Source organism: Malus domestica, chromosome 04, assembly GCF_042453785.1.
Source record: "Malus domestica chromosome 04, GDT2T_hap1".
NCBI classification, from domain to species: domain Eukaryota; kingdom Viridiplantae; phylum Streptophyta; class Magnoliopsida; order Rosales; family Rosaceae; genus Malus; species Malus domestica.
This window is the reverse complement of record NC_091664.1, coordinates 22,083,474-22,090,599: the sequence shown is the minus strand read 5'-3', so window position 1 is coordinate 22,090,599 and position 7,126 is coordinate 22,083,474. Positions and strand designations below refer to the sequence as shown.

General features: G+C 34.9%; 1 long non-coding RNA gene across 1 annotated transcript; it reads left to right on the top strand.

The window, feature by feature from the left end:
* The first annotated feature begins 4,369 nt into the window (after positions 1–4,369).
* Positions 4,370–4,853, top strand: LOC139195185 (uncharacterized). The gene is made up of 2 exons (XR_011579821.1): positions 4,370–4,542; positions 4,631–4,853. It is a non-coding gene; the product is annotated as an uncharacterized lncRNA (long non-coding RNA).
* The last annotated feature ends 2,273 nt before the right edge of the window (positions 4,854–7,126 follow it).

The following is a 7,126-nucleotide window of genomic DNA, read 5'->3' as shown; positions in this document are numbered from 1 at the left end:
GTCAAACTTGTTTGTATATGCTTCAAGATCGTATACGCCAAAAATCATAAAAAACAAACATTCAGAGATCAAGTAACGGGTTAAAAAATTTCAACGATTATCAACGAAAAATCACGATTTAACGGTTATTTTATATCCGATTTTGATGATTTTTTACAGCTACACTCCTTCACTCTATATGAATACAATGAATGGATTCGATCTTCAATTTAAAATATTTACACTAATGGATACCACAAAATCTTATGTCATGATAATCGATGAAAATTGAGGGTTTTGTAAAAAGAATAACATGCAAACTTTGAGTTCTATTGCCAAGGTTTAAACTTTTGAGAAAGGCTTCACAACCTTGAAAACAAAACTCTTTCATTTTGCATATCCTTGCACATTTAATATTTTGTAATAGACTAGTAGTGTATGAATGTTTGTTTATTAAGCTCTTATTTTCTAGTGTAGATGTAATTCTTAAACGACAAATGTGTTTTAATGTTTTGAAGTAATATTTATGTAGCAAAGTGTGGTATGTGCAAATTTAAGAAAAATAAAATATTTTTTCTTAACGAGTCATAATGGGTAATAACGGGTCGGGTCACTTTACCTGTTAAGATAACGGATGTGACACGACACGACCCATTAAGATAACATGTGTTACACGAAAACGACACAAATACGACCGACAAGACCCGTTTGCCAAGCCTAATTTACACACTCATCTTATTCATTCTATGTCTTTCAGCAACTTATCTAAATTTTGGAAACCATTTTGCCAATGTTGAATATTTACGAGAGCGAGCTATTGTTACATAAAAAAATAATAAGGAAAACTAATGAAAAAGGCTTGAAAACTTGGAGTTTTAACTACAAGAACAAAATAAAGGGTCAAGTGAATAGTACCATGATTGACTTTTTAGTGTAAAAATATGTTTTTTCGTTAAAATGAATAGTACATGAAGCTTTTTGTTAAAATTCTCAAAATAATATTGTAACGGAGATAAATGATTATGCAATAAATTTGTTATATGGTCAAATTAAGTTCAGATTTTTTTATGCCCATCTTCTGGAAATTTTGAGAATCTTAATATAATGTATCCTACTGAATTCCTCAACACACTTGCTTTTAATGGCTTACCTTCCAGCAAGTTGATTTTAAAGATAAGAATGCCCATTATACTGCTTCGAAAAGTAAATCAATTGGCTTTACGCTATTGTCATATGTAAATAATACACTTATTCTCTTTACATTATAAATCTGATGTCATGGATCTGATATACAATATAATTTCAGTCTCTTGATTCACGGTTTCAATGAAGCCAATAAACCTGCATTCACAACGGAAACCATCTTCCAGTCAACAACTTTTATGATCTTTTTTAATGTAAATAGAACAATAGTTTGTCATCCTTTTTGCATGTAAATAGGATAATGTTTGTAATCTTTTGTATGTAAATATTACTATCGATCCAAAGCCACAAAAACTACCCAGGTAGAATGTGTCAATCTAATCTTTTTTGCATGTAGGTAGGACAAAGTTCTATGATCTTTTGAGCAAGTATTACTATCAATCCAAGGCAACATGAACTACCTATGTGGACTGTGTGGATCAAATTTTTTTGTACATAACAATTCATCTAACATTTTCAATATAAAAAGTGTTAATTTTTTGTGACACAATCTCTTATATCTTCCAACATAATTTTTCATACATATTTCAATCCCGCATCAACATGCGGGCACCGATTTCTAATAAACCTAAAATCACGCTAGAGCCACGGCTAAAAGAAGTGAGCTCGTGCCGAGCCGCTGAGCTTGAAGCCATGAGTCGCACCGAGAAGCCACGGAACCGATCTCCCAGAGTCTTCCCAAACCTCACTGGGCTGCCGCCTGGCAGAGCCGAACGACGATCACCGCTGACGACTTACAGTCGTTTTTCTTCAATGAACCTAGTCATCTGTGACGACAACCAACGAGTTTCCAGTCGGAATCTAGTCGGAATCTAGTCGGATTCGTCGAGATAGTTTTTAGACCTCCCTCTTCGCAGAGATCCTTCTCCGTCAAAGTTTTGTGGGTTCTAAGTAACCTATGCTCACCTCGACCTCCGTTTGGTCTGAGATTTTCGACGAGTAAAAAGTGCAGATATTTGTATATTAAGATTAAGAAAACAAGAAACTTTTCCTGTGTTGACTAATAAAAAGATCAACTTTCTATAACATCCAAAGAAAAGATCACCTCATTAATATCAGATTGTTTGTCAACTTCGATGAAAATAGAACACATGATGTGCTCAACAACAAACGCAGAAACAATCTGGCTTATAGGTTATGTGCTTTCCCTGGGTCATTATGGCTACTTGTTCTGTTTCAAATTCTTCTTCAATAAAATCTGCAATCAATAATCTGCACTGTTGCTCGCGCAAAAAGTTCATACGGAGAGGGAGGGGGAGGAGGAGAGAGACAAGTAGGGGAAGAATACGGGAGGGTTTCACGCGTGAAAATTTTTCTTCAGTCGAGATTATTTTTTTGTTAGGGTGTAACGTGAAGAATATAAACTTATTGGTAAGTCCGTCATCAGATTAATTCAAAGATTTAAATGAAAGAGGACCTTAAGTGAGCATTACAGTAACATGAATTAATTGATTTTGCGACCCGTGGTGTTCAGACGCATGTTATCACATGTTAGCATGTCACATAGGCACAAGCAAACGGAGAAAAAGAGGTAAATTGCTTTTTTCCAATTGGGGCTCAGATCAAAATCCTATGTTCGGCATAAGTAGTGAGTGGGTAGATGAAGTCCTGGCCCATAAAAAAAGGATGTGTTATCCACACACCTTTTTTAACTTCTCTCATATCATTTGTTAATTTCTATCTTTTGATCTTCTTCAATTCATCAGATCCGATAGCCGAAAATTAAAAGGATGTGAGAGAAGTAAAAAGGGCTGTGTGGATATCACACCCCTAAAAAAAACTTGTACTAATATTCGATTTAGAATATGTATTTGTACGAGTTCTCAAGTACTAATTGATTAATAAGTTATTATAACATTAATTTTTTTTTTCGGCCTATTATAAAATTTGATTTTTATAATTTTAGTCGTTCATTTTTAAGGTCATATAATTTTTAAAAAAAATTCTTTAAAAATTTGTCAAATTAAAATAAATTTCAACATTTTATTGTTATCATGGAACTTTCATTATTTAGAGGAAATTGTGTTTGTTTGTTTGTTTGAGTATAGTTGTATGACTCACAGTTGTTTTATTTGGCCAATTATTTGCAACAATGATCCTTGAATGAGGGTTTAAAAGATGAATTAATGGCCGATTCCGATCATGAGATGAAATTTTGTAGTTACTGATGGCCCTCAAACTAATGGTTAGCATAGTACTAACTTATTAACTGGTTACAACTTAACAACTCTTATATTTATACATGTCTTTTACTATTTTACCAACCACAGGGTCACGCAGCGCAACTCACACGAGCCTTATAGTTGTGTTGGAGTGTTTGTAATTTGAAGGCAGTTTCAGATACACTAATATATATCTATGCGATTATGTGCAGGTGGATCTATTAGCAACACAGTCAACATTGCTGGTGGATTTTTATGTGGAAGCTCAGTAGGAACCAACCATTCATTCAACTTTGATGATATGCATATGCATAATGTAAGGAACTTGAGGATGATATCCACTTGATGATGGAACTGTTCAAGAAACTGGATGAATGAACCAGTCATAAACTGGTCTTTTAGTTTAGCCCAATTAAGTAAAACAAAATACGACAACGCATATCACTAGTACAAAAAACTACCTATGCGACAAAGCAAATTCCGTCACGCAATGATACCCTACGCAATGATAAAGAGACCTTCGTCCTCGCAAGGGTAGTAAACTTTGCGCGACGGATCACTTAGTCGAGCAAAACATTTTGCGTGACGACAGAAAACATGTTCGTCGCGCAAAGCCAACAAGAAAAATGTGGTTTTTTTTTTTGGTAGGAACCCTAACGTGCGACGAAGATTTTCCCGCTATATCTTTGCGCGACAAAGGCTACATCATGCAAAACTTGTTGTATCTTTGCGGGACAAAGACTTCGTCACGCAAAGGCTGTTCATTTTCTTGGGTAGAACATCCAATGCCTTGGAGACCAGGAACACTTGCGCAACAAAGGCTTTGTCGCGCAAGTTAGAGTCAGTTTTCAATTAGAGCATTCAGTGCATGTAAATCAATAGAATCTGAAAGTATTTAGTGTGGTCTTTGAGCGACAAAGCCTTCGTCGCGCAAAGACCCTATCCTTCCTATAAATATGCACTTCTACTCTCCTTTTTCTTCACAATTCTTATTCTTCAGAATTCTGTTCGTGTTGAGATGGAGAATAAAAACAAGGATGATAATGTGACTGACGCTGACCCAAATAATATGATGCATCATTTTCAATTCGCGCATGCAATTGCTATAGCCATGGGGAACAATTGTCCTACTGCTGAGTGGCATTCTTGGAAAGATGTGCCGGAGAATGCGAAGAAGGCGGTGATGGATGAATTATTAGTAAGTATACTGTTGATGGATCAATAATTAAATTTGTGAATTTTTTTGTTATATGTTAGAATTAATTATTTACATATATGTGTAACAGTGTAACTATACTCTTGATGATGATACGAACAAACAGTTGATGGAGGATACGTTGAAGGGAGGTTACAATAGGTGGCGTTATGAAGTCCAACGGAATGGAGGTCCATTGAAATACTAGTTTTAAATTTATGTTTTGTATGACAATATTTAAATTTAAGGTACTTTTTATAAGTTATGTATTTGGACTTAATTATGTTTTAATTCATGTTTGGTTATTTAAATAATTGAATGGAGTATAATATCAATTTATTTAAGGTATTAATTGAATGGAACATAATACTAATTTATTTAAGATATTAACTGAATGGAATATAATATAATTTATTTAAGGTATTAATGATTTAGTGTATTAAGTGAATGAAATATAATATCAATTTATTTAAGGTAGTAATTATTTAAAGTATTAATTGAATGGAATACAATATCACTTTATTTAAGGTAGTAATTATTTTTAGAATACAATATTATAATTACCAATTTTCAATTATAATATGTATTCTAAAAATAATTACTACCTCGTCGCACAAACATTTGCGCGATAAAAGTGTCTCTGTACAAACTCTTGCACGACAAAGATTTCGTCGCGAAAGGGCGATCCGTAATAGGTCAATGTATTTGGTGCATCCGAATTAGAGAAATAAATACCATATTTACTGCATGTGTTTGCGCGACAAACTGTTCGTCGCGCAAAGTCCCTAACATTCCTATAATTATGCGCTTCTGCTATCCTTATTCTTCACAATTCATTTCGAAAACGCTTTGCAATTCTGACGATTATAATCAGTTCTTTCTTTGAGTGTTGGTACGGTGGCCGACAAAGATGCATGTTCATCAAAGGCAACAGATGGAGAAGGTTTTGGAAATGGTTTGCGTTAAAAATTTTACATTTTGTGTAAAGTTTTTATTTAGCTTTAGTATTATGAAATTATTTTTTGTTGATAGATAAGAAGAAAAGAGCTACGGTACATGTAACATCCCACATCGCCCAGGGGAGTTGATCTTGTAAGCTTTATATGTATATTCCCATCTCTACCTTGCACGAGGCCTTTTGGGAGCTCATTGACTTCGGGTTCCGTAGGAACTTTGAAGTTAAGCGAGATCGCAGTGAGAGCAATCCTATGATAGGTGAGCCACTAGGAAGTTCTCGTGTGAGTTCTCAAAAATAAAACCGTGAGGGCGTGGTTGGGGCCCAAAACGAACAATATTGTGTTACGGCATAGTCGAGCCCAGGATGTGGTGGGGGCCTGGGCTAGGATGTGACAATTTGGTATCAAAGCCAATCCTTGGCCAGAAGCGTGCTGACGAGGATGTCGGGCCCCTAAGAGGGGTGGATTGTAACATCTCACATCGCCCATGAGAGTTGATCACGTAAGCCTTATATGTATATTCTCATCTCTACCTTGCACGAGGCATTTTAGGAGCTCACTGGCTTCGGGTTCCATAAGAACTCCGAAGTTAAGCGAGATCGCAGAGAGATCAATCCCATGATGGGCGACCCACTGGGAAGTTCTTGTGTGTGTTCCTAAAAACAAAACAATAAGGGCGTGGTCGGGGCCCAAAGCAGATAATATCGTGCTACGGCGGAGTCGAGCCTGGGATATGGTGGGGGCCCAGGCCGGGATGTGACAGTACAAGTCCGATACACATATGGGATGAACCGTTATCGAATCACTGCAGACGAAATAATAGGGGTTGTGAAGTCAGATAAGCGCGCCAGCTTTTCGTCTAATGTATGAGCAATGGTGTGTACCAAATGTGGTGCGGATTAGGAGTCTTGGAGAGCCATCCCCAAGGAGCTGAAGATGCACATGATTGATGAGTTAGCTATATGTGCTAATTTCATTAGTTAAATAATAAGTATGTTTGTTAAATATAATATAATAGTGAGATTTTAATTTATTAATTTTTGCATGACAGGCCAATTGGGACATTGACAAAAGTGACCCAAATCTGATGAAGGTTATCAACAATGTGTTCAATTCGAGATTCCAGCAATGGAAGTTTGATAATGAACGCGCTACAACACTATAACCAGAACAAGAAGTACCGGCTGATTAGTAGAATAGGATTTCTTATTTTAATATTATTGCTTATTTAATAATTATATATGAATTTTAAGTTTATTTAATATGAATTTTTTTATCAACTATGTACTTGATGTTTATTATGAATGAAATATGAATTTTAAGTTTGTTTAGTATAATTTTTTTTTTATTAAATATGAATTTTAAGTTTTTTTTAGTATGAAATTTTTGATCAAATATGAATTTTAAGTTTTTTAGGATGAAATTTTTTTATTAATAAGTAAGTATATTAATTAAATATGCACAAATAGAATTATTTATTAAATATGTATGTGGTTTGAAATTTTTTGAAGAGTTAATGGAAAATGTTGTCAATATACCAAAAAAAAACACGCGTGACGAACCATAATTTGTCGCACAATGGATTTAAAAAACCCGGGAAAGTCAAAGGCACGCAAAAAGTTGAAGGCCAC